Source organism: Chiloscyllium punctatum, chromosome 6 (assembly GCF_047496795.1).
Source record: "Chiloscyllium punctatum isolate Juve2018m chromosome 6, sChiPun1.3, whole genome shotgun sequence".
Classification (NCBI taxonomy): domain Eukaryota; kingdom Metazoa; phylum Chordata; class Chondrichthyes; order Orectolobiformes; family Hemiscylliidae; genus Chiloscyllium; species Chiloscyllium punctatum.
The window spans coordinates 78,230,587-78,256,968 of NC_092744.1; the positions used below are offsets into that span (position 1 = coordinate 78,230,587).

The 26,382-nt window shown below is 45.0% G+C and overlaps 1 long non-coding RNA gene across 2 annotated transcripts in view; it reads left to right on the forward strand.

Annotated features, from left to right (window-relative positions):
- LOC140479121 (uncharacterized) overlaps positions 1-26,382 on the forward strand; it is a 106,850-nt gene that overhangs the window by 55,554 nt on the left and 24,914 nt on the right. The window contains exons 3-4 of one of the 2 annotated variants that reach the window (XR_011960944.1): positions 4,538-4,668; positions 9,319-9,488. This is a non-coding gene — a long non-coding RNA (uncharacterized lncRNA). Of the gene's footprint in view, positions 1-4,537; positions 4,669-9,318; positions 9,489-26,382 lie in introns of those variants that run through there. The other variant, XR_011960945.1, reaches the window with a different exon arrangement.

Below are 26,382 nucleotides of genomic sequence, written 5' to 3' on the forward strand. Positions count from 1 at the left end.
ACCGGGAGGGAGTAAAGTTAGCTGAAAATGCATTTTTTTGAAATGATCACCCAAGCGCTTGTCCCCAGTTGGGCTCTCCTGCTGTTTTGCCCACTTGGTTTGAAGTGGTGAGGGTGCGTAAGAGTTAGAGAGCTGTTGGATCTGGGAAAGGAGATGGTGTTTGGGTAGGGAGGGAGGGGTCTCCCAATCGCTAAGTGGTTTGCTGTGATTGAACTGGCCTGTGTGAAGCCGGTGAGTGGGGACATTTCTGCAAAACGTTGTTGGGCTGTGTTTAATCAGAGCGAGCACTGCTGAATGACCTTGTGGCTAATGTGCTGTTATCTATTCTGTCTGCTTTCCTGGAGCAGCACAGTTGGTTCCTTCTGTTCAGGGCCACCTTCAGGGCTGATTGGTAGATAGGGTCTTCACTTGCTTTCCTGAAGTATGCACGTTTTCCCCTGGGGCCTGCACTCTTTTTCCCCCCCCCCCCCCCAACCCAATCCAGAGTCTAAACATGTGGGAGACTGCATGTCTTTTTTTTCCAAAAATTAAAAGTTCATGTAAACCTCTTTGTTCTAATGAATGCCCCCACCAGTAATGTTCATATTTATCATAAAGCACAGGAGGCCATAATGATCCCCTGGACTTTGGCCACGCAATGAAATTGAGCAGATTACACAGTGACCGTGCAGAGGTGAGGAGCTTGCTATGTCAGGAATTGAAGAGATAATGCCTCATTTCCAAGGGAATGATTCCAGTTGCAAACTCTGGGCCTTCAAATGGGAATCTTTCTATTGTTGCCTATTTGAGGGTAGCAGCTTTGTCTTATTCCTACCTCCAAGCTTGGTGTGATGGGGTAGGCTATCTGTGAAATGCTGAAAATTCCAATGTATGCTGTTTTCAATACACCCATCTCTCCTGCCCCTTCTTGTAGGGCTCATTGGACCTTTTCACTTGGTAGCTAATGGACCATTAGAAAGTTTGAGTTAGCTGGAGTGCTGTAATGCTTAGAGTGACTGGCCTTAGCACCAAAGGCAGCATTTGATCCAGTAGAGCATCAGGATCCCAGGTAAAATTGAAATCACTGGGAATCAGAGGGGAACTGGGTTTGGTGGAAACCCCAGTGGTTGGAGTGGTATTTGTCACGAAGGAAGATGGTTACGGTTGTTAGAGGCTGATTACCTCAGCTTGTGTGCATCAAGACCTGGATAAATCATCCAGATATATAACATTAGCACCAATTGAGTGCTGGATATCACTATCAAGGGAATATTAAAATATTTCCCCTTGACATGCAGTGTCGTTGCCATTATCGTAGTTCCCCCATTATCAGCATTCAGTTGGGGCTACCTTTACTAAATTTTAACTGAAACACTGGCAAGTTCCTCACCTCCACCTGAGGTTAGTGCTGTGACTATAAGAGCAAATCAGTGGTTGGAAATTCCACAGCAAGTAACTTGCCTCCTGACTCCCTAAAGCCTGTTCACCACCTGCAAAGCATCAGTCAGGAGTATGATGGACACTGCTCCAATGACACTCGTGAGGCTTGACACCATCCAGGACAAAGTAGACCAAAGGTTGATCACCCCCATCCACCACTCTAAGCATTTACTTCCTCCTCCATCAGCACACCTTGCCAGTTGTTAGTACTGTCTAAAAGATGGGCTGCAGTAGTTCACTGGGGATTCTTCGGCATCCCCCAAGTCACATTGCCCTCCTGATTTGGAGCATTGTTGCTGGATTGATATCCTGAATGTCCTCTTTTTTTTTACACTTAGGAATGCCAAAGTAATAGTGTTTCAGTTTCCCCAATAAGGTACGGGGGCTCAGTGGTTATCATGGCTGTCTCTCCGCGCCAGGGACCCATGTTTGATTCCACTCTTAGTTCCGGTCTATCAGTGTGGAGTTTTCACATTCTCCCTGTGTCTGCGTGGGTTTCCTCCAGGTGCTCCGGTTTCTTCCCACAATCCAGGAAATGGCTATGGGCTGAAACGTCGATGCTCCTGCTCCTCGGATGCTGCCTGACCTGCTGTGCTTTTCCAGCGACAGACGTTCGACTCTGATCTCCAGCATCTGCAGACCTCGCTTTCTCCATGCTAATATTGCCCATAGTGCCCAAGGAGTGCAGGCTAGGTGGATTAGCTATGGAAAATGCAGGATTACAGGGATAAGGTAGAGAATGTGGGTCTGGGGGGGGGGGACGCTGTTTGGAGGGTCAGTATGGACTTGATGGGCCGAATGACCTGCTTCCACACTGTAGGGATTCTACAGTTCTGTGATTAATGACGAGTGCGAAAGGCTTAGGGGTGGGCAGAGTTGGACCTAATCTTAGGGGATGAAACTGGCCAGGTAGGAGATGTGGCAGTGGGAGGATTTCCGGAATAGTGACCAGAATTTAGGAAGATATAAGGTAAATGAGGATAACGAGGGACTGGAAATAAAATGTTTAAATTGGAGAAAGGCTGGTTTTAATAAGACTGGATCTGGCCAAAATGGACTGGGAGGAGATACTCGCAGGAAAAGTCACATCAGAGGAGTGAGTATCATTCTCAAAGGTAATGGTGAGTGTGTATGGCCAGTGTGTAAACATGCTCCTATTCATGTGCTATAAGTTCGAATGCTGCAATAATTTAAATGAAAATTGATATCTTAATTGTTAACCATGATTTGGTTTAACTTGTCTAAACTGAGCCCTATTGATCAGCTAACTTATTCCACTGTTATTGGTAGATTTAATATCAGCCACAGCACCTTGTCAACTTTATGAATTGTATGTCTTTCTGTTGTCGTGGGGATCTTTTGCATCTAATCTGGTTTAACGTCTTATCTGAATCTCCAGTACTGCAGTGAAGTATCCCCCAAGCAGATTATGTGCTCAAGACTTAGTCGTACAGCATGGAAACAGATACTTAGGACCAACTCGTCCACGCTGATCAGACTTCCCAATCTGATCTAGTCCCATTTTCTAGCATTTAGTCCGTATCCCTCCAAACCCTTCCTATTCCTATACCCATCCAGATGCCTCTTAAATGTTGTAATTGTACCAGCCTCCACCACTTCCTCTGGCAGCTCATTCCATGCACGTACCACCCTCTGAGTGAACAAGTTAACCCTCCAGTCCCTTTTTTAAATCCTTTCCCCTCTCTCACTTTTAAACTTGTACCCTCTAGTTTTGGACCCTTCCCCACCCTGGGGAAAAGACCATAGCTGTTTCCCCTCATGATTTTTGAAACCTCTATTAGGTCACCCCTCTGCCTCTGCTCCAGGGAAAACGGCCCCAACCCATTCAGCCTCTTCCTATCGCTCAAATCCTCCAACCCTGGCAACATCCTTGTAAATCTTCTCTGCACCCTTTTTAAGTTTCACAATGTCCTTCCTGAGGTGAGAAGTTTATTCCTGGGTCAAACCAGCTATGGTTGACAGTGAGTAGAAGTTGCCAAGATTCTGTCTCAACTTGTTAAAACTCTACAACTCTTCAGACCAATCTTGTAGAAAGAGCTTCATTCAGATCATGTTTAAATCCAAGAGCCCATTTTTTTTTTGAATGTCGGTTAATCAGCCTATAAGGTCCACGTCAACGCTCTGAGGAGCGTTGCTCCCAGACTACCCCCTCCCTTATGTCTGTTACCCTGAATTTCCCATGGCTGACCTACCAAGGTGCACATCCCTGAATACTGTGGGTAATATAGCATGGCCAATCCACCTAACCTCCACATCCTTGGACTGTGGGAGGAAACCCACACAGACGCTGGGAGAATGTGCAAACTCCACACAGGCAGTCACCAAAGACTGGAATCAAACCCAGGTCCCTGGCGCTGTGAGGCAGCAATGCTAACCACTGTGTCACCCTAGGTTGCTGTGGATAAATCGCCCTGTCCTGTTGTTGAGGGTAAATCTTTCAAATATGCCTCCTCCTGATTAAATATTCCATCGCTTGGCTGCTTTCATATGATGCTTTGCAACCGTACATTTTGACACACTGGGAGATGTTTTATTGTGCTGCTGGCTTTGCTTGTTCTCTTAGCTGACCAGGTCCTTCTGCTGGTGTCCCTGAGTTTGATGACGCAAGGCAAGTTGGAGAGAGTAAGGGTTGAGCATTGCAATTGCTGAGTGGTGTTACTTTCACCATTCAAAGGGAAAATGTGTGTTCGTGTTGTACAGCCACTGTGCTGAGTAGGGAGGGGTTTGGAAGAAGCAGTCTGATCATCTGGACAGAGGACCCCTTCTCTGACTGTGTGACTCATGTCGACAGATGCTTTTCTGGAGTGAATGGTGTATGTGTCTCCAAGATATGTACAACGTGTTAAGTGCGTTGCTGTCCATGAAGTGTGCAGCAGTTGAGAGGAGGATGGTGCTTTTGGGGAAACAATCCCAGTGGAATTTCAGGGATTGACCCGGGAATTGTTTAATGCAAACTAAACATGTATTTCTTGTTGTACTGTGAGTTAATATTGCAATGTTTTGGAAATATTGCAGGAGAATTAGCAGCAAATATTGAGAAGTGAGTGTTGTGCAGCAGTGATAGTTCATTTTGAATACTGCCTCCTTTTGTTCACAGGGTTCCCACGCCACATTGGGCAGAGATTTGTGATCATCAAATGAGCTGCAAGTGAGTTTATAGAACTGGAACGGGTTGAAGGAATACTGCTTTTAGGTGATGTATGCAGCCCATTGATCCCACTGTTCAAGGTAGGTATAGATGAGCATCTTCCCTCACTCATAGCCTCCTTTCTCCCTTTCCTCAGTTCTGCTGTTTTCCATCTTGCCCTGTTCGTCTCCCTGTTGAGAAAATTCCAAGGCGTGAGGCAAAGTATCATTACTTAAGTGGCAGAGTTGCAGATTGGGTTGCTCGAGCTAGCCTTGGTGCGGTTGGGCTGGAGAGCAATTGGGCATATATTGGGGTGACTCAGTTGACCAGGAATTGTACTGGCCACAAGCTGGGGATGGTATGCTTACAACGAAGGGTGAGATTCGGGTCCGTCTTTGGGTTAATGTGACCACTTGACCCGCCATTCGGAGGTCCGTTCCAGAATTGGTGAAAACCAGATATTCCGATACATACTCCTGCTGTTAAGTGTTTGGCAAAAGATGCGACAGTAATATGAGGCAAAGCCATCTTTATGCAGTGAGTGGTTAAGATTTAGGGGGCACTGCCTGAGAATTGGGTGGACACCGGCTTGGTTGAAGCTTTCAAAAGGGAATTGGATAATGAGGAGAAGGGAGAGAAATTGCATGCTATGCAGCATGCACCTTCTAGGAGCAGGGAAGGGAATGGGGATCTTAATCCAGCAGAGAGGCAGTACAGGCACGGCAGGCTGATGGCCTCATTGCTGTAACTATTCTACAATTGTAAACAAGCCAGTGTTTTGCTTCCTTGTCTGTACCAGGGTTTTTTAAAAAAAAAATTAAACAGGATCACCACTATTTGCGCTTGCGTTCTACTCCATTTCAACCACCATTGCCGATCCCTACCGTCTCAAAACCATTTCAGTAGAAGAGATATCCCGATCACCTTCCAGAGACTGCAGTGAGGAATCCAGACTGATGGAATACTGTGGAATGTTGCACTGCAATAGGGGTGTCTGTCTCTTTTTTTTGGTAAAGCAACCTCATCCAAACATCTAGCAATATCAGCCCCCCTGAGTACATTTGGCTGACCAGCTTTCTGGGCTGTACTTTCAGGTATGGCAATCCATTGAGCAAAAAAAATGGTAAATGGATTACCCATTCAGAGCCTCTGATGTTTCAATGGGATCTTTCTCTTCTCTAAGAAGAGCGAGTATTGCCTAATGCGCTTTAATCTCTCTCTGATTCTTGTGATGACGGCACTGTCCAGTGTTACCTATATTGAGTGCATGCTGCAAACAAAATGACTATTTTAAATCACTTGTTTTTAAAAAAAACTTTTTAAACGGTGTTTTTTTTAAAAAAACGATCCTTAATTGCCTTTGAACTGAGGGACTTGTCGTATCATGTTGCGGATATTTTGGAGTCCGTGTAGTGTGTAGGCCAGACCAGGTGAGGCTGACATGATTTCTGTCCTGTTCTCTGAACCATTAGGTTAAGAACAAGGACTGCAGACTCTGGATTAGAGTGGTGCTGGAAAAGCACAGCAGTTCAGGCAGCCTGCGAGGGGCAGGAAAATTGACGTTTCGGGCAAAAGCCCTTCATCAGAAATGAAGGGCTTTTGCCCTGAACCATTAACCCAGGCCTGCACTTGATGAGAATGGTAATGTTACTAGTACACTACCATCTCTCTGCTTTATCACATGGACTAAACTTAGGAGAATACTCTATTGGTTTACAATTGTCTCAAGGGCCTGGAAAACTCAACGCCGATACAAGTTTCTTTTTAATTTTAAGCTAAATATTTTACTGATGCACCGTTTGGCATGTATGGGGACTGAACCTTTGATATCTATATTTGCATGTTTTACTTCACTCCCTTTCACTGGCTGTGGGCATCACAGTGAAGGTCAACATTTGCTGTAAGCACAAACGATTTCCTTCCTCAAAAGGACGTTTACAAACCAGATATTGTTTTTCTTTCAACAGTGATTGACGATGGTTATACCATTGCTGAGACTTAACTTGCATTTCCGGATTTGTGAAACTGATTCTCCCACCCCCCCCCCCCCCACCCCATCTGTCCTGGTGGGATTCGAACCGGGGTCCGCACAGCATTAACTTGGGCCTCTGGATTGCTGGAGTGGTGGCACCACCACTTTGTCACTGTCTCTGTCTTGCCACCCTGAAAGCCGAAAATCTCCAGCTCATTTGAACACTGGAGATTGAGGCTGGACTGTTACCTGAGCTCCTTAGCCCATTTGATGTGACAATCGCTGATTGTATTTCTGGGAAGTGATGGTAGAGTTTCTTTCTGTTTGCTGAATCCTTGCCGGTCCATTGTTAAATGCCTCTCTTTGTTGGCCATTGCTGAACGCCTTCTATAGAGCTTTAAGCATTGAAGACCCCTACCTGGGAGGGGGAGGGGGGGCAAGGACTTTGGCCCTGAAGGCGCCTTTGAATTTTTGACTGGCCTAGGAATGCATTAGCCTGCAGTGATTGATGCGGCCTGGGCCAGCCTTTGTTGGGGTCTTGGTGGAGAGGTTACCGAGGGGCCGGGGGTTGGGGAGGGGGCCAGGTACACAATGGAGGATGGGATCAGTAGAATCTACCCCTCCATAAAGCGTGAGAACTGTGACATGGATTGACGCTAAAGTGAGGGTTGATTTGGGGGGGGGGGGGGTGTTCGGGGCGGGTGGAGGATGCGCGGAAAGAGCGAGAGAGCAGAGCTCTGTCCATTCTGTTATGTTTGAGAAATGGTTGCGCCACGCAGGCCTGGGGATCGACGCCTCTTGAGAAGGGTCGTGACCTCTTGTGCTCAGAGGGTGGGGTGGGGGAGGATGGAGGAGGTGATCCATACTCCCTGTAGATGTTTTATCTACAAGACAGATGGATACTTAAGGCTGATTGAGTAGGCAGCTGCAGAGAGGCATCCTTTAACAGCTTACTGACCAAACTGAATGGTTAATGCAAATACAGTCCCCTTCCACCCTCCCTAAATGCGTACCATTAGCCCAACTCCAATACTTCCCTCCCCTCCCAACGCTGCCATCCTCCTCCCCTCTTCCATCAGCTTACAGGGAGATGGTGATTCTTTTTGGTTTGAAAAGAAAAATGCCCTCCCGCCAAACAATGAAATCTCTTTCATGGAAGCGGCAAGTTTTTTTTTTGTCACTGTGTTTTTCTAATAAAACTTCCCTACGTCGCAGTCTTAAAACCCCTTCAAAGTGATTTGCTCCCACTGAAGTGTCATGGAAAACAGCAGCTAATATGTACGCAGTAAAGTTGCCCACTACGCAGTGCTGTGAGGATGAGGAAAACATCAGGTTTTCTGATGTTGGTCGCAGCAGCAGACAGACCGGCCCTTCTCGTCTTTGGATGACACCGTGCAATCTTTTATATGCACCAGACCAATCAGTCAGGCAGGGCTTTGACTTCATGTCTAATCCCAATAGATGGCACCATTTTTTTGGCACAGCTTGGCACTCCCTCTGCTTTGCACTGCATGTCCGTTTCAGTGAAATGTTTGTGTTTCTGTGGTGGAATTTGAACGTAAGACCTTCCGCTGTGGGGGTGGTATCATACCCAGTGATATTAACCCCCCCCCCCCCCCCAAAAAGATGGACAGTTGCACATTTGCTTGCTTCCCCCGCCCAACCCTCACCATGCAACTCCACAGGTAGCTACATGCAGTTTGTTCATGGCAACATCAACCCGTTAATTCTCAGCAAGTGTTTGTACGAAAGCAGAGTTTGTCCGCCCTTAAGTGGGCTAGAAGGCCTCCCTGCTTACTCCTTTCCAATTCTGGTCCCTCCCCTTCATGGCACTGTTCAGTGCGGACCTTTTTATCTTGCTTTGCATATCCTGCAAGGTTTACAGCAGAGGCTCCTGTCACCTAGATGAAACAGTTTGTGTTTTTGCGATTGGAGTCTATGCTTTTGCTTGTAAGCTGTGCTCCATATCAATCTCAGTGGGTACTCTGGAGTCTAAACGCCTAGGCTTTATGGGAATGCAGGAATCAGCCACGGATGTTGCTCCTGCTCGTGGCCCAGCACTTCCGACTGACTGGTTTGCCACAATTGAGTTACGTGCCAATGTGCGTTTGTTTTATGGCTCCATTGGGAGGTCAAGGGTGGATAGAACCAAGGAAGAGAATATTTTCTCTCATTTTCTGTAGGTGGGTGACATTTTTTCTTTTTGAAACCTCACTGGGAATGCTTAAGTGAATCTGGCAGCTCTAGACCAGTGGCTGGGGGTACCATCAGGCTACTCATGGTTCATGTTTGTATTGTTTTAGGAATCCTAGAATTGGTGACGGTTTTTAAAATTGTTTAACGATAGCCTTCAGTCAACGTGCTTCGCTGTCCCTTCTCCTCCTCCTCCTGCTCCTCATCCTGCTGTCGTATGGTATGGTGTTTTGTGCTGAAGGCCTGTGATTTACTGGAAGGTTCGGTGGGCCTCTGGAGGAATGCGTTACCGTGGAAACTATTGTGCGGCCATCTGTCCGAGTAGTGCCAAAGTGCTGACAGTGCAGGTAGTGATGCGGACTTCTACTGCAGTGTCAGCACTTAACGTACTCCTTGCACACACCATCTTCTCTGAAGACTTGTCCTTTCTCTTCCCACCAGCTCCCACCGATTATATATGTTGAACGCCCTGTGTTTTTTTTTAATCCACCCCACCCCACCTTATTGCACCACCTTTCTGTCGGCCATCAGGTGATGGTTTTTAAACAAAATAATGAATGTTGTTCAACAAATGTTTTATTAACAGGCACCCACGGGACCAGGAGTGTACCGGTGGATCAAATATTTCGATTGATCAAGAGGTCCACATAATCATGTGACAACACACTATTAGAAACATGATGCAGGGGGTATGCACGTCACTGTTATACTTTATTTACAGCATAAATTACTCAAAACAACTCTGCCTTCAATAAAACCTGCTGGTGGAGAGCCTTCTCACACACTCACACTCAACTGACTACTTGAATATTGCGTTATTTGAGGAGAAATTGTCTCTAAATTGAACAGCAAGTATATTTACACTGAGGTAAACTTTTTAAGAAAAACCCATAATAATTGGACAGAATGATTCAGTAAACAACACAGTATCTGAAGGTTTATAATTTTTGCTGGTTTATAGGGGGTCAGTTAAAGCCATGTCTGCTCTAAATAGTATAGTGGCTTGTGACACTTGTAATCTAGACATCTGGGTCATTGGTTCCGAGCACCTTGAAATCCCACCTGGGCAGTTTGAGAAAGGAATCCTGGAAAATTTTTAAAAGTACAACTGAATATCAGTAAAGTAGTCACATAATGCTTGTTTTCAGTCTTATTCAAAGAAGGGAACTTGGATCACGGGTAAGAAAACCTACCACCCTCATCCAGCCTGGCCTCTGCATGACTCTAGGGTCCTTACAGATGCGAGGACAATTGAGCATCGATCACAAGTGGCTAGCTAGAAGCTTGCTTAGAACAGCAGGCGTAGACAGTAAATGTTGGCATTGCAACTCGTGCCCGCTTTCGCAATGATATTATTTAAATAAACATGCCACTTCAGCAAATGCAAGTCAAGGAGGGTGATATGTATTTATGTCAACCTGACCCTGACCCTGACCCTGAGGTGCCAGGCTTTAGAACTTGAAGCTGTGCCATTGTAGAGAGAGGAGGTTTGTTGGGATTCTCCATGTGCTGGGAGAGTGACCTGTGGCATTACCAGTGGCTGTCTTCTGTGTCTAGTCTCTGGCACCCTGAAGGCCTGGACACTGCCCTGGCCTCCTGTCTGTTTCTGGATTCTCCTCCATTTCTTTCCTGACTTTGGGGCTGACCGGCCACTTGCTGAAGGCAGCTGTTTCCTGTGGGATCCGGGGGAAGGAAGAGTAACCTTGTGTGTAAACAGATGGTTTTCTTTTCCAAAGCTTTGGCCTTGTTTTTCTGTTCTTTGTGAAAAAAATTAGTCTGTTGTGATACTGGACTTTACAATCTCCCTACTCATTGCTCTGCTCCCTCTGCTGTTTCTATCTCATCGCTACATCCCCTTTGTCTGTTGAGCAAGAGTGAATGTGAAAAATGATTGTTTATGGCAGAAACCAAAGAAAAGAATTGGAAAGGGGAAATCTCTGAGCAGTGGAGTGAATATCCCTTTTGCACTGACCTTAATTGAACAGTCAACACCTCTTCAAGTCGGTGCCCATCGTTGGAGTTGTGGCTCATTACAATCTTTAGCCCAGTGATTTCAAATTTCTTCTTTGTGAAAAAGTGCGAGGTAACTCTGATTTGGAAGTGCTTTGCTTCACTAAGGGCTTATAAAAAGAAAAGGATAAGATGGTGGCCAACTTGAGTTTTAAAGTAAGGGTACCACAAAGAGTAGGGAGTTTAATTCAATTATCAGCATGGTTGTGGGGGTGGGTAAGGAATGTTAGAAACAATACTGCAATAAATGGTTTGAGACACTGAGCTTCGTGAAAATCGTTAGAAATGTTTGGGGAGGGAGGGAGTTGAGATCAGTCAAAGAGCAACAGGGTTAGGAGGTCTATTTTCTTCCTAATGTCCAGTATTCAGATACAGACCTTTTTAATATTTCAAGATGCTTTGTACTTATACAAAGCAGATCGTAATTTTATAACGGCTTCCTGGAGCTTGCCATTTGACTTTTTTTTTAAGCTTAAACAGCTCATCCAGCTTTTAGCCAGTCTTTTCCTGACTTGGGACTACTGGAAAACCATTGGAAATCATTTATTTTAGAGATTGGAGGGTCTTTTGAGTTGGTGGAGGGGAGTGAAGGTGCTTCTTCTGGGTCTAGAGTGCCAAAGTGCAAATAGTGGTAGGTAGTGTAGAGTGAATCCTAGCTACACTATTTACACTTCAAGCACTGTTGTACCCAATTGCTGACAGGAAGGAAAATGCTCTTTGACCTGACCTCCATGCTTGGATGATGCCTTGAGCAAACATGTGGTCCACTGTTTGGGATAGATGTGATTTTTGTTTTTAAACAAAAAGTAGAGTCAATATGTACTACAGCAGCTTTACCCCCATCTGTGTTAGTGGGTGAGTACGTGCTGATTTAGAACAAACTGGCCACTTGCCTGTGCCGTTGGCTTGCCCTGTCTCAAGATCTTTGCTCAGGAAGGATTCTGTTCCATGGTTCTGAAAGGGTTGACTTTCTGGAGAAGCCACTATGCTCATGTATCCCCTCGCCATTAATGGGCTGTCTTTTCACGTGTACTGATGGCTCATCTGGCAATCTTGTCAAATTGGCCACCGGTTCCTTACTAAATGGACACATCACACTGCTGTAGCCAGAGCTGCTCCATGAACGCATGGATTAGAGGGAACTTCAGGCTGTTCATATCATGTGAGTGTTCAATGCAGTGGGAGGACTGAAATGGGTGGGTCACAGTTGTTAACAATTCCATGTTTGTGATGGAGGCCTTGAGCTTGTTATATCTGACGTGGATGACAAAAAGTGCCTCGTACCTGGCGGTGTTTAAGGAGACAGCTGAATCTTGAATTATGGAGCCATCTGCCATTCACTTTGGGTCATGTATAACGTTTTGGGGTTTTTGTAACCTTGTGTTATTTTCCTCCTTCCACAGACTAGACTAATCCTGAACCGCAAGTCCTACATGTGAGTAGATCTAAGTTGGACTGTTTTTCTTCCAGGCAGTCACCATCTCGTTGATAGGTGTCTCGCTACTCCCAGAGAGGCCCTGGGCCGCAGCAACTACAGGCCTTGCCCACGTGGTGGTTGCTTTATCCCCTTGGGGAAATGTTTAAGAGTTGCTCCATTTTGTAGCTTCTTACTGGGGCACACCTGTTTGGAGGGAGGGGGATGGGAGTTGTTCGATGCGCTCTCTCTCTCTCAGATCTTAACCCTGCAGACAGTGATGCCTACCCGCCTTGGAATGGAGGGAAAGCCATGTCCGAGCAGCCCAAAAGTGCTTGTAGTGCAGGTAGTCGCATTGAAACCTACTGCAGAACAATCACTTTCAGCGCTGCTTGGATTTGTGCATCAGATCGAGAGGGATTAACTGCAGTCCTTGAGCAGCGGCTGGACAATGGCCTGGTTGGCTGGTCCAGTTCTCTGATCTCTGGATAAAGTAACGGCAGCCAGCTCTTCACTGGTAAGTTTGTGCACTTCCGGGCAGGGAAGGGGTTTGACAGTCGCAGAGAGAGGTGTGCTCGCACGCACCCCCACCTTTTGAATCTTACGTTAGAATCCCTACAGCCTGGGAGCAGGTAATTCGGTCTATTGAGTCCACGCTGACCCTCCAAAGAGCATCCCATCCAGAACCACCCCTCAGTCTGCACCCCTGTAACTCTGCTTTTCCCATAGCGAATCCCCCTTATGCACATCTCTGGGCACTATGGACAATTTCAGCATGGCATGTCCACCTAACCTGCACATCTTTGGACTGGGGGAGGAAACCCATGCAGACACTGGGTGAATGTGCAAACTCCATACAGACAGTTACCCGAGGAGGGAAACAAACCCATGTTCCTGGCACTGGGAGGCAGCAGTGCTTACCACTGAGCCACCATGCAGCCCTAGGTGTTACGGCAGGGCTGTCCAATGGAGCTAAAGATGGCTTCAAGCCCCGTTCCCCCAAACAAACCCTTGCTGTGTAACTATTAAAACCCAGCCTGACCCGATTTGCCCTTTTATTGTCACTGGTTTGATCCTGTTTTTAACCAGATCCATTTTCCCATGTGTCCTCAAAAAGTTAATGAAACTGAGTTTGATTGACCTTTTTATTCAAAAAAAGGTATTTATTCTTGGGAGTGGATTTGAAGAGTTTGTTAACAGATCAACCATGATTTAATTAATGCCTCTTCCTGTATTCCTTATTTTGGGAGCCAAGAGATTTAGAAAGGGCTGGTTTTGACATCCTGGCAAATATTAACAGGTAGTGAGACCTGGATTGCTGAAACATGTGGAACTAGTGGATTTAAAGTCTATTTGCTGATGTCTGAAGGTGAACAGCATGACTGCTTTTCATTGGTCATTCACTAGTTAACCGACAGTTTTTCTTCGAGGGTGAAGAGGTGAGAATTGGAGATTTATACTTTTTTAAAATGTAGTCTCAACAAATTGCCTTCTTTCTTGGACAAAATTGAGAATTTAAAAAGTAAAAGGTTTCCATTAGGTTTTATCCTTGTATTGAAACTTTACTTCAGAACTGTCAGAATTGTTACAGCACTGACAGAGACCACACGGTCCATCAAGTCCATACCTATTTTATGTAGAATCAGTCCCATTCCCCTACTATATTTGTAGCAGCAGGAGGTGGCCATTTGGTCCCTGCTATTTAATAGGACCATGACTGATTGAAACTTCAGTGCATTTTTCTCACCCATCCCCATAACCACAGACACCAGACACCATTAATAATCAGAAGTCTAACAAAATCATAATTTAACATTCCCAAAGACCAGACTACCCACAGCTTTCTGATAGAGAATTCCAAAAGTTCACCCCCCCTTATTTTTAAATTGTGTCCCCAGGTCTAGACTCCCCAGCAAGAGGAGACATGTTACCTTTCTCTACCCAGTCTATCCCATTAAGTATTTTATAAGTTTCAGTGAGATCACCCTCTCATTCTCTAAAGCGCTAGAGAATTCAGGTCCAGTTTACCCAATGTCTCTCCATAGGACGGCCCCATCTACCTTGGATCAAGTCTTTGAATCTCAGTTGCACTTCCTCCATGGCAACAATATCTTAACTGGGGTAAGGATCCCAAAACTGCACACACTACTCCCAGGTGCAGTCTAAGCAACTACCTATGCACTTGAAGCAAGATTTCATGATTCATGTACGTGGATATTTCTGTCATAAATGTTTACATTCTGTTCGCCTTCCTAAATCACTTGCTGCATCTGCATGTTAGTCTTTGGTGACTTACCAACCAGTACACCCAAGTTTCTTTGTACACTTACACTTTCCAACCTCATGTCATTTAAGAAACCTCCTGCACGTTACTTTGGCCTCTTCATAATTGACCTTCAAACTTCCAAAATAAACGTGCCATCTTTCAGATGGGAAAGTCCAGTATCACAATTGTAAAGAAATGGAGCAAAGTTCTGTCCAGTGACCTTTTATCCCTCAATCAACATCAGAAAATTAAAATGTCTGGTCATCATCTCATTGGTGTTTTCAACAGCCGAGAGGAGAAAGATATTTAAAAGGGACCTGAGGGGCAATATTTTCCACAAAGGCTGGTTCGTATGTGGAATGAGCTGCCAGAGGAAGTGGTAGATGTAGGCCCAGTTACCCAATTTAAAAAAAAAAATTGGGCAGGTATATGAGTCGGAAAAATTTGGAGGGATATTGGCCAAACACAGGCTAGTGGATCTAGTTGGTCAGCATAGGCGAGTTGGACCGAAGGGTCTGTTTCCATGCTGTCTGACACCTATGAATCTGTCACTCCCACCAGAGTGGATAACCTCTAGTTTTCCATATTCTATTCCATCTGCCATGTTTTGCCCATCTTCCTGTCAATGCACATTCACATTTAGTTTTATATCATTTGTCATATATGGAGATGTTTCGTTTTGAACAGCACTTTCACTGCTACTGACCTAAGGCTAGCAGATCTGTAGTTCCCTGTTTTCTCTCTCGCTCCCTTAAATAATGGGGATCATTCCCGTATATAAACTGTCTATGGCCTCCCTCTTCAATACAATGGCCTTGAGGCACGTAGGGAAGAGGTCTGGGGAATACTGGAAAGGATGAAAATAGATAAGTCCCCTGGGCCTGATGGCATTTATCCTAGGATCCTCTGGGAAGCTAGGGAGGAGATAGCGGAGCCATTGGCCTTGATTTTTATGTCGCCGTTGTCTACGGGAATAGTGCCAGAAGACTGGAGGAGAGCGAATGTGGTCCCCTTGTTCAAGAAGGGGAGCAGGGATAGCCCGAGTAACTATAGGCCAGTGAGTTCACTTCTGTTGTGGGTAAAGTCTTAGAGAGAATTGTAAGGGATAGGATTTATGAACATCTGGATAGGAATAATGTGATCAAGGATAGTCAGCATGGTTTTGTGAAGGGCAGGTCATGCCTCACAAACCTTATTGAGTTCTTTGAGAAGGTGACCAAGGAAGTGGACGAGGGTAAAGCAGTAGATGTGGTGTATATAGATTTTAGCAAGGCGTTCGATAAGGTACCCCATGGCAGGCTAATGCAAAAACTACGGAGGTATGGCATTGAGGGTGCATTAGAGGTTTGGATTAGGAATTGGCTGGCTGGAAGGAGACAGAGGGTAGTAGTTGATGGTATAGGTTCATCTTGGAGCGCAGTTACTAGTGGTGTTCCACAAGGATCTGTTTTGGGACCATTGCTGTTTGTCATTTTTATAAATGACCTGGAGGAGGGGCTTGAAGGCTGGGTGAGCAAGTTTGCGGATGACACGAAAGTCGGTGGAGTTGTGGACAGCAAAGAAGGATGTGGCAGGTTACAGCGCGATATAGATAAGTTGCAGAGCTGGGCAGTAAGGTGGCAAATGGAATTCAACGTAGCTAAGTGTGAAGTCATTCACTTTGGTAGGAGTAACAAGAAGATGGATTACTGGGCTAATGGTAGACTACTTGGTAGTGTGGATGAGCAGAGGGATCTTGGTGTCCATGTACACAGATCTTTGAAAGTTGCCACCCAGGTAAATAGTGCTGTGAAGAAGGCATATGGTGTACTGGGCTTTATTGGTAGAGGAATTGAGTTCCGGAGTCCTGAGGTCATGTTGCAGTTGTATAAGACTCTGGTGCGGCCTCATCTGGAGTATTGTGTGCAGTTTTCGTCGCCATATTATAGGAAGGATGTGGAGGCATTGGAACGAGTGCAGAGGAGGTTTACCAGCATGTTGCCTGGAATGGCAGGAAGATCGTAGGAGGAAAGGCTGAGGCACTTGGGACTTTTCTCATTTAGAAAAGAAGGTTTAGGGGAGATTTGATAGAGGTGTACAAGATGATTAGGGGTTTAGATAGGGTTGACAGTGAGAACCTTTTTCCGCGTATGGAGTCAGCTGTTACTAGGGGACACAGCTTTAAATTAAGGGGTGGTAGGTATAGGACAGATGTTAGGGGTAGATTCTTTACTCAGCGGGTTGTGAGTTCATGGAATGCCCTGCCAGTAGCAGTGGTGGACTCTCCCTCTTTATGGTCATTTAAGCGGGCATTGGGCAAGCATATGGAGGTTATTGGGCTAGTGTCGGTTAGGTAGGCTTCGGTCGGCGCAACATCGAGGGCTGAAGGGCCTGTACTGCGCTGTATTTTTCTATGTTCTATTACATTGGAGTGAGGAAATAGACATAGAGACACAGTAATGATTTAGCTTCTCTGCCATTTCTCTCTTCCTCACTACAGAATCTCCAGACTGCCTGTAATGGACCCACATTCATTTTAGCCACACTCTTTCTTTTTATATTCCTGTGGAAGTTTTTAAAGTTTTTGATTTCCTCGATTGCATTCCTATTCTTTGCTCCCTTGTGAAGCTTTTGGTCTTCCCTGTATTGTGTGCTGTTAAACCTCCCCCACCCAGCAATCTCAGAATTGCTGATATTTTATTGCAACTTCCTTGGCGTTGTACTTTTAGTCTTGCATCTTCTTTGTTAGCCACAGTTGACTGACCTTTTGAGTTTTTTTGCACCTTGAAGGAATTTATATTTGCTGTAATTCATGCAGAAGTTCATTGAAGATTGCCCACTGCCTGTGTGCAGCTATGTTTTGTGATGAATTTTCCCAGTCCACCACAACCACTTTGTATCTCACACCTTTTTATAATTTTCCTTATTCAGATTTAACACACTGTTCAAAATGCACTGCCTAACTTTCAAAAATAATGTAAAATGCTGCCATATTGTGATCTCTCGTTCTTAATTTTTTTTAACATCAAAATTGTTAATTTGGGCCATTTTATTACATAATATTAAGTCAAAGGAACATGTCCTGTAGTTGGCTCCTCAACATTCTGCTCTAGAAAGCCATCCCTAACACTTCTGTAGCTTTGGTGTTGAATTGGTTTACCCAGTCTCCGTGTCAATTGAAGTAATTGAAACAGTGTGGCCCAGGCTGCATACCTCTGTCATGTCCTGATTAATACAGTGTCCCACACTACCACTACTACTTTGTGCCGACAAATAACTTCAATCAATGTTCACAGTCCCTTGTTTTTTCTTAGTTGCACCCAAACAGATTCTGCAATTTGGGATTCTCCCTTGTGATCCCATCCCTTCAGTGTAACGCCACCTTTTTTTTCCCCCTCTGTGTTGTCCTTCGATGTAAGACAACCTTGAATATTTATTTCCCAATCCTGGGTACCTTGGTGCTATGATTTTGTGATGGCAATTAGATCATACCCATGTGTCTGTGTTTGTCCTGTTATAGATATTACTTGTTGTGAATGTTGCATGCATTCAAGTAGAGTGCCCTTGCCTTCTGTCTTATCAGCATCCTTCTGCTTTTGAAGCATGCGCAATGTTTGAATGTGTTCCTCCAGGCATTTAATCTCTCATCATCTTTTCAGCTGCTAACTTTATTTCTCTCCTTCCAGTTTGTTACCCTGAGGTTCCTATCCCATAACAAGCTAGTTTAAATGTATCCCAACTGAACTGGCAAATCTCACTGCGAGGAGACCTGTTCCAGTCCCATTAAGGTGTGATTCATCTTGCAGATCCCTCCCTCCCCGGAAATGGTCCCAATCTCATTCCTGACCCGATGCACCAGTTATCTAGCAATGTAATAAATTTGTCAGTTCTGTTGTTTTGCTCACTGGCACATGGCGCTGAGAATAATCCTGAGATTACTACTCTTGAGGTCCTGATTTTTAAAAAATTTCTTGACGAATTGGGTGGCATGGTGACTCAATGGTTAGCCCTGCTGCCTCCCAGCACCAGGGACCCGGGTTCAGTTCCACCCTTGGGTGACTGTGCAAACTCCACACAGACACATTCTCCTCCGTGGGTTTCTACTGGGTGCTCCAATTTCCTCCCACAGTTTAAACACCTGCAGGTTAGGTGGATTAGCCACCTAGCCTGGGATTTTGGGGATCGTGTGGGTCTGGTTGGAATGCTTTTCAGAGAGTCAGTGTGGACCCGATGGGTCAAATAGTCTGCTTTCATGCTGTCTGAATTCTATAATATAATTTTCTGAAATTTGCCATTGGGACCTCATCCCTCTCAAGGGCTTGGTACTAATGTGGAGCACAATGTCTAGCTGATCTCCCCGTCTCCCAGGATGATGCCCTGCAGCCGCCTCCTGTAGTATCCATGACCATGGCACCAGTGAGGTAGCACACCATCCTGGAGTTATGGGTCCTACCACAGAAGTGCTGTCTAATCCCCTGACTGTACAGTAATTCCTGTAGTTGTTTGCCACCTTGTGGCTACCTGATCTCCTGGTCATGATTTGGAGATGCCATGTTGAACTGGGGTGTACAAAGTTAAAAATCCCAACACCAGGTTATATATAGTCCAACAAGCTTAATTGAAAGCACTAGCTTTGAGTGCTGCTCCTTCATCAGGTGGTTGTGGAGTACACAATTGTAAGACACAGAATCTATAGTGAAAAATTTAAGGAGGTGTTAAGGCTTGGGTTGGTTGGGGTTAGACCTGTTTTCCTTTGTGCACTTAGATGATCGATCTCTGGTGATGGTGCTGACTCCTGGTTAGTTTTGCTGGCTTTGCAGTCAGTTGGGGGTTCTCGTTGCTGTGCAAATCCACGCAAAACTGACTGTGTCTCGGCAATGGCAGCGAGCCCACAGATACCTGCATGTGTGAGCATTCATCTAATCCCGAGCAGCATCAGGAACACACTGGTCTCGTGCTGCAGTCTGAAGACTGAGACTAGAGGACAGGGCCAAAGAACTGTGTGGGTTGTGCCATCTACACTGAGGCAAGAAATGTCTGTCTGATCTCCTGGCAACCTGTCTGTACAGTTAAGTGTGCCCTAGCAGGGTTAGTATGTGAGCAATTTGGGGAGTGGAGAGAGTTGGATAAGTGATGGGTGTCTGTCTTTGCTGATGCATATTGACCTCTGAAGACACTGAAACAGAACTAATAGATGCGCCCGAGGAGGGGATGCTGCTATGGTCAAGGTACTGTTGACAATTCTCTGCTAACTCGACCACCTCACTCAATGTTAAAATATTTCCCACATGCATTTGCTAACATCTGTGGGATGCAAAGCTGTAATCTCCAACTGTGATGGACTCTGACCCAATGGCTGTTGCCACCAGTTCAGATTGATGAGAGTATGAACGCCCATTGGACTACCCTTGTAGAATCCTCTGGCCCGTTGAATTGCTGCTGCACATTGAACTGTGTGAAACCGAGGAGGAGGTGTGAGAAGCTGTCAAGAGGCTGCGATGCAGTTCCCCATTCCCCCTCTCCCCTTCCCTGTTTTGTCTAGGTTGGGATGGGCAGCAGTATTTACGTTTTATTTGATATTGCACTTGTCCCGGCCTATACAGATCAAGAGGCAAGGATGTCATGTGGGGTTTGCACACCTTATCTGTAACAATTGCTGTTCTTCAACTGAGGGTTATTGTAATTAATGGGTGTTTTCTTTCCCCTGCTTATTATTTGACTGTTACATATCCCCCATCTAGCTTTCTGTTTGTCTGCCCATCTCTCCTCACCATCCCAACCCCGTTGAATGCCCTCCTTTCCCTTGTCAAGACTGGCCAGTGTTGAGAGGCGGAGACTGGAGCAATTGCTGGGTTTCCCATGAAGCATTGCACTTGTCTCGGTCCGACAGTGCTGGTATAACACCACTGCTCGTAAGCTTGCTGACCTCTGCTCAGTCACACACATTCATTGCCATTACCTGGACAGGAACTGTTAGATGTTGCTGTTGCAAGTAGTTGGTCCCAGCCAGATGTTGTGTTCCTTTCCAGGCTAAGGTTGGGTAAATGTCAATGCCTTGGGAGTGAAGGTAATTGGCAAACTGCAATTGTGTGTGCTGCCCATAAGAAATGTTTCCAATCTTGTCATTTCGAGCCGTTGCTGGGTAATAAGTGATTATTGGCAAATAATTCCGGATGGTTGGAAACTTCTCTCCATAGTTGAGAAGTTGCCTGTGTTTATACATTGAGACTGTATGCAGGAAGAGTGGGAGGTACAGATGTCTTAATTCCTCTGGTAAGAATGGGAGGAAGTTTTGTTGGGGTGACTGGGGTGGGCAGGGAGAATGGAAGGTGGAATTAAATTATTCTTTGCCTTCACCAAATTTTAAATATTGGGAGATTCCAGAAGAGAAGGCAGCTGGGGTAGAGTCTGTCCATTTCTGCTGTTCTGTCCATGTTAGTTCCTGGTGAAATGTTGAAGGGCACCTTATTGCACCAATCATGCCCCTGTTATTATGGTCAATGTGTCCAGGCTTTGTGTAAGATGACAGCCTCCTTACAATGAAGCACACTTTTGGATTCTGGATTGGATCACCCAGATTCAGAGATACAGTGACAGTGGTCATGTCTGGCTGCTTGTTTGTTTTAATTTGATTAACGAAAGGGTGTTGCACACTTTTTAAATAAATGTTAATCTTCTTAACCTTGCTGGCATCTTTTGTTGCTGCTTTCCATGTTGCATTCTGTACCTGAATCTGTCCTAAGATGTGCTGTTACACTTTTTTTGAAAGAAGGTCATTAAACATTTTAATTACTGGATGAATGGTGTGTGTGCTTTTGCGTTGGAGAATGGCTGAATTGAAAGTGTAAAAATTAAGATGCGCCTCCTGACTTATATAATGAGATTTTTGTGGAAGTTGGCTGAATGAGCAGGATATTAAAGAGAAACAGCAACATATTATACCCGGTTGTGTTATTGCCGGGGAAAACGCTCTTCCCAATATAAGAGTGGCAGGCGTATGCAACCTGCAGTCCTTTTAGAAGACTGCACAAGGCAGTAATATCGTGGCTGAACTTGTCCTGAATTGTCTTTTGCTACTGTATTATGTACTTTCCAGCCTGTTCTGCTTTCCTCAATGATTTCTGTGTGTCTATCTGTCCATACCAGGTCATTCTCCAGCTACACCTTTTTAGAATCATCGCCTTTCTATCGTCTCTCCTGTTCGACTGCATCATTTCACATCCCTCTCCATTGAATGTCATTGGCCATTTGTCTACTGTTCCACCAAATGTGTATGTTTATATTTTAGCGTCATCTTTGAGTTCACAACTCTTACTGGTTTTGTTACCTACCAGTCTTCCTCCAACTATCATTGTCTATCTTGCTCTCATGCTCTCTCGCCCCCTCTCTCGCCCATCCATCTCTATCAGCTCACTACCCCTACCCTTTCAGTATGTATACCATGACCTAGCTGCACCTGAAACATTAACTGTGCTCTCTCCTCAGAGGCTGCCGGATCTGCTGAATTTTGCCAATAATTTGTTTTTGTTCCAGATTTCTAGCATCTCCAGTTCTTTGTTTTATTTGACTTAAACATGCCTCTGAAATCTGTCAGATGTTTTTCTTATCCTTATCTACCTTCTGCAATTATCACCAATTGCTGCCAACTTTTTATCTGGGCACTTCACCTCATGGACTCTCCTCGTTCTGAGGAGTACATGCAGATTTTCCTGTCTCTTTACAATGCTATAGCTCCTCATTCGATTGCTGTTCTAATCAACCTTCTCTGCACCTTGTCAAATTCTTCCCTAAAGAGTAGAGTTTAATGTTGGCAGCAAAATTCTGCCCGATCTAGAATTCAACTCTGGCTTAGCCTATGTGATACAGATTTAGTTTATATTGCACAAGTGTGGGATTCATAAGTCTCTTCAAAAGCCCGAAGAGAGACTGGTGGGTTTGGTGGGGTGAGGGATTAAAATCTTTGCTGACCTAAGCTTGCCCATTTCTGCCTTGAACTGAAGTTGCATGGTCAGCTAACCTGCTTCATGGAGGCTGACACGAACACTTAAACATGACAATGAAGTTGAAAATGCCTTGTCAATCAAATTTCAGATCTCTGCTGCTGTCGGCTGAGGTTCTAGTCTGTCAGGAAACACTGATCTGCAGTGGATTTAAATGTGTTTGCCCCATGTCTACTTCCTGGAGCAAGATACCTCTTTGAGAGAAACTTCTGGGTACTCCCCACTGTTGTCTCAAAGTCCATCTTCAAGACTCGTTAAATCCAATTATTGTTCTGTTTCCCACCCTCCTTGTGTGGCTTCACACGTGACTTTCTCTAGCTTTGCAATCTTTCCCTCTCCCAAGATCGCAATCCCCTAAACAGGCCTGTCCTCTGCCTTGATGCTCCTTACCCTATCACCACCAGCCTCTCCTTCCTGACCACCTGACTGGGCTCATTCCTTCTCCAGCATCTTTTGGAGGTAGGGGCGGTGGGGCAGAAGTTGTGTGTGGAGAGAGGAAAGCATTAACATTTTGCGTCCAATATGACTTCTTCAGAACTGACATTCACAGATGCTGTCAGACCTGCTAAGTTTCTCCAGCATTTTCTGTGCTTGCTTCAGGTTGATAGCATCTGCAGGGTATTGCTTTTAGACTCCTCTATGCCAACTGGATGTCCTAAATTAATCTAGTCCTGTTTGCCAGCATTAGTCAATATATCCACCCAGATGCTTTTCACCCTAAACCTATGCCTTCTAGCTTTGGACTCTGTTTCTCTGGGGAAAAGGCCTTGGCTGTTCATCCTGTCTGTGTCCCTCATGATGTTATAAATCTCTATAAGGTTATCCCTCAGCTTCTGATGCTCCAGGGAAAACAGCCCCAATCTATTCAACCTCTCCCTATAAACTCAAACTCTCCAACTGAACCCTTTTCAAGTTTCACATCCCTCCTATAGCAGGGAGATCAGAATTGAACACTATGTTCCAGAAGTGGCCTAACCAGTGTGTTGTATAGCTGCAACATGCCTCCCAACTCGTATACTCAACGTACTGACCAATAAAGGCAACTGTACCAATCACCTTCTTCACTATCCTATCTATCTATGATACCACTTTCAAGGAACTATGAACCTGCACTCTAAAGTCTCTTTGGTCAGCAGCACTCCCTAGGGCCTTACCATTAACTGTACAAGTCCAGCCCTGATTTGACTTTCCAAAATGTAGCACCTCACATTTACTTAAATTAAACTCCATCTGCCATTTCTCAGTAGCCTGGCCCACCTAATCAAGGTCCTGTTATACTTTGCGGTAGCTTTCTTTGCTGTCCACTATACCTCCAATTTTGGTGTCATATGCAAACTTAATACTGCATCTCCTATATTCACACCCAAAGCATTTATATAAATGACAAAAAGCAAATCCTTAAAGCTAAGGATTGTGGGAGAGATTAATGCAAATTTTAAAAGCAAGTTACTGAAACACATGTTTACTGCTGCTTTATTCAAGGAGTGGGATAGGACAGTTCCAAATGGCTGGCGTCGGGCTGCGTACAAAGTGAGATTGGGCCAGCAGCAAGTAGCTGGTTGATTTGCGACGTGACCAACTGGCAAAAAACCATTTGGATTCTGGCAACTTTGCCTGAATGGAAAGATGTAAAAACAAGAAATGGGAACAGGGGCAGGAGAAATCAAAATGTCTGACAGAAATTTACATCTGAAGTTGTTGAGCCAAGAAGGCTGAAGAATGCTCAGTTGCAGAATGAGGCACTGTTCTTCCAGCATATGTTGGGGTTTCACTGGAACACAGCAGTAGGTCCACAGAACAGGAATGAGCTTGAGAGCAAACTGATGACCTGGTAAGTGAACAGAAGCGTGAGTGATGTTGGCTGACTGAGCTGAGCTGTTCTGCAACGGACGCAGTAGACTAGATTGAAAGTACATTGTGAATTGCTGCTCTTCCTCGAAGGAGTGCATGGGATCTTGGATGTGTAATTGTTTTATTCATGTTGGCTGAGGAAGCTGGAGGATGTATCTGTTCTTTGAAGTATTGGGCATGGGATCTTTTTACATCCACCTCAAAGGTCTTTCAGGACACTAGTTTAATATTGCGCTGGAAAGTCAGTGAAGCATTCCCTCAGTGCAACTTTGGTATCAATCTCAGTTATGTGCTTTACTTCACAATTATTTAGTCCTTCCACCACCAATGTTGAGAAGCAGCAGTGTGTACCGTTTACAAGATGCACTGCCAAAGTTTGGCAAGCCTCACTAGACCGCATCCTCCAAATCTGCAACCACGACTGTGTTGAAAGACGATGTAACTCGATCAAAATCCTGGAGCATGCCACCAACTCTGCCACTGTGTGTACTTACTGCAGCATTTCAAACAGATGGTGCCACCATCTTGGGCAACTAGGGATGGGCAATAAATGCTGCAATGGCACCAGTGCCCATGAATTAATAAGAAAAGTCTTCTAAAGTGAGGCTTAATGCACAATATTCCGATTCAGAGACAAGAGTGCTCCAAATTTAGCCCCAGTTTGACAGCCAAATTCTAGCTGTGATCTAACCATGAAATAAAATGTTTTGGGTTGGCTGATTGCAAAGTATTTTGCCAAAAGTTTCATGAGAGTCTAATGAAACCCATGAGAGGCTGGAGTTTCTGTTTCGAGCTGGGTTGTTATCAACTGAACCGCAAGACCTACAGTTTAATATTGTCAACCCAGTGCGCTGTCAGATAAGCTTATTGTGCTTATTGCCTTGACATGAATCTGTTGAGGTAGGGGACAATATTTCATTTATTGGCCATTGATAGACTCTGCTGCATTTTAAATTAGCAATATTTTGCCACTCCCTTCAGGAGCATCTCTAATGAACAAGAACAAAGTAACCCTCCTTATTAACTAATAGGGATGCATATCTGTTCAGTAATATTGCTCAGAGCGTATTCCTGCAGCTTCTGAATTGATCGGTCCCTGGCTCCTCATCAGCTTTCATGTATGTTCAGTTCAGTTGAAAGGTCATTAGCTCTGCTTCTCTCCCCTCGAGCTGCCAGACCTGCTGAGCATTTCCAGAATTTATTTGCTTGCACTACAGATTTCCAGCATCCACAGTGCACTGCTTTTGCATTTTGGTAGCTCTTCCAAGCTAGGCAAGAGGCTCAAGGCACCTTCCGGGGGGTTGAATCAGACAGAAGCTTGAGACTGTGCTAAGGAAGGAGATGGTAGGAGAGATGACCCAAGCAGTTTTGTCATGGGGGTGAGTTTCAACAAAGAACTTAAGGGAGAACGAAGAGGGCATTGCTAGAGTTTTGAAGCTAGATTGTTGAAGGTGTGTTTGTCAATGGTGGAACCTTATGGGATGCATAGACTTGAAGTGCAGTTGAGTGCAGCAGCAGAGATTGCACTGTAAAGAGATACTGTTTAATCCATGTCCATCCTCCGCTCTCTTTTAACAAGCATATGCCAGATTTCACGAATGCTGTCCTGCCTGTTTATGACTCTATAACAAAGATGTACAGCATGGAAACAGACCCTTCGGTCCAATCTGTCCAGGACGACCAGATATCCTAACCCAATCTAGTCCCACCTACCAGAACCCGGCCCAAATCCCTCCAAACCCTTCCTATTCATATACCCATCCAAATGCCTTTTAAATGTTGCAATTGTACCAGCCTCCACCACTTCCTCTGGCAGATCATTCCATACACATACTACCCTCTGCTTGAAAACGTTGCCCCTTAGGTCTCTTTTATATCTTTTCCCCTCTCACCCTAAACCTATGCCCTCTAGTTCTGGGCTCCCTGACCCCAGGGAATAGAAAATAGGTGCAGGAATAGGCCATTCTGCCCTTTGAGCTTGCACCTCCATTCAATATGATCATAGCTGATCATCCTTAATCAGTATCCTGTTCCTGCCTTATCTCCATCACCCCTGATTCCACTATTCCTGAGAACTCTATCCAACTCCTTCTTAAATGAAGCCAGAGACTGGGCCTCCACTGTCCTCTG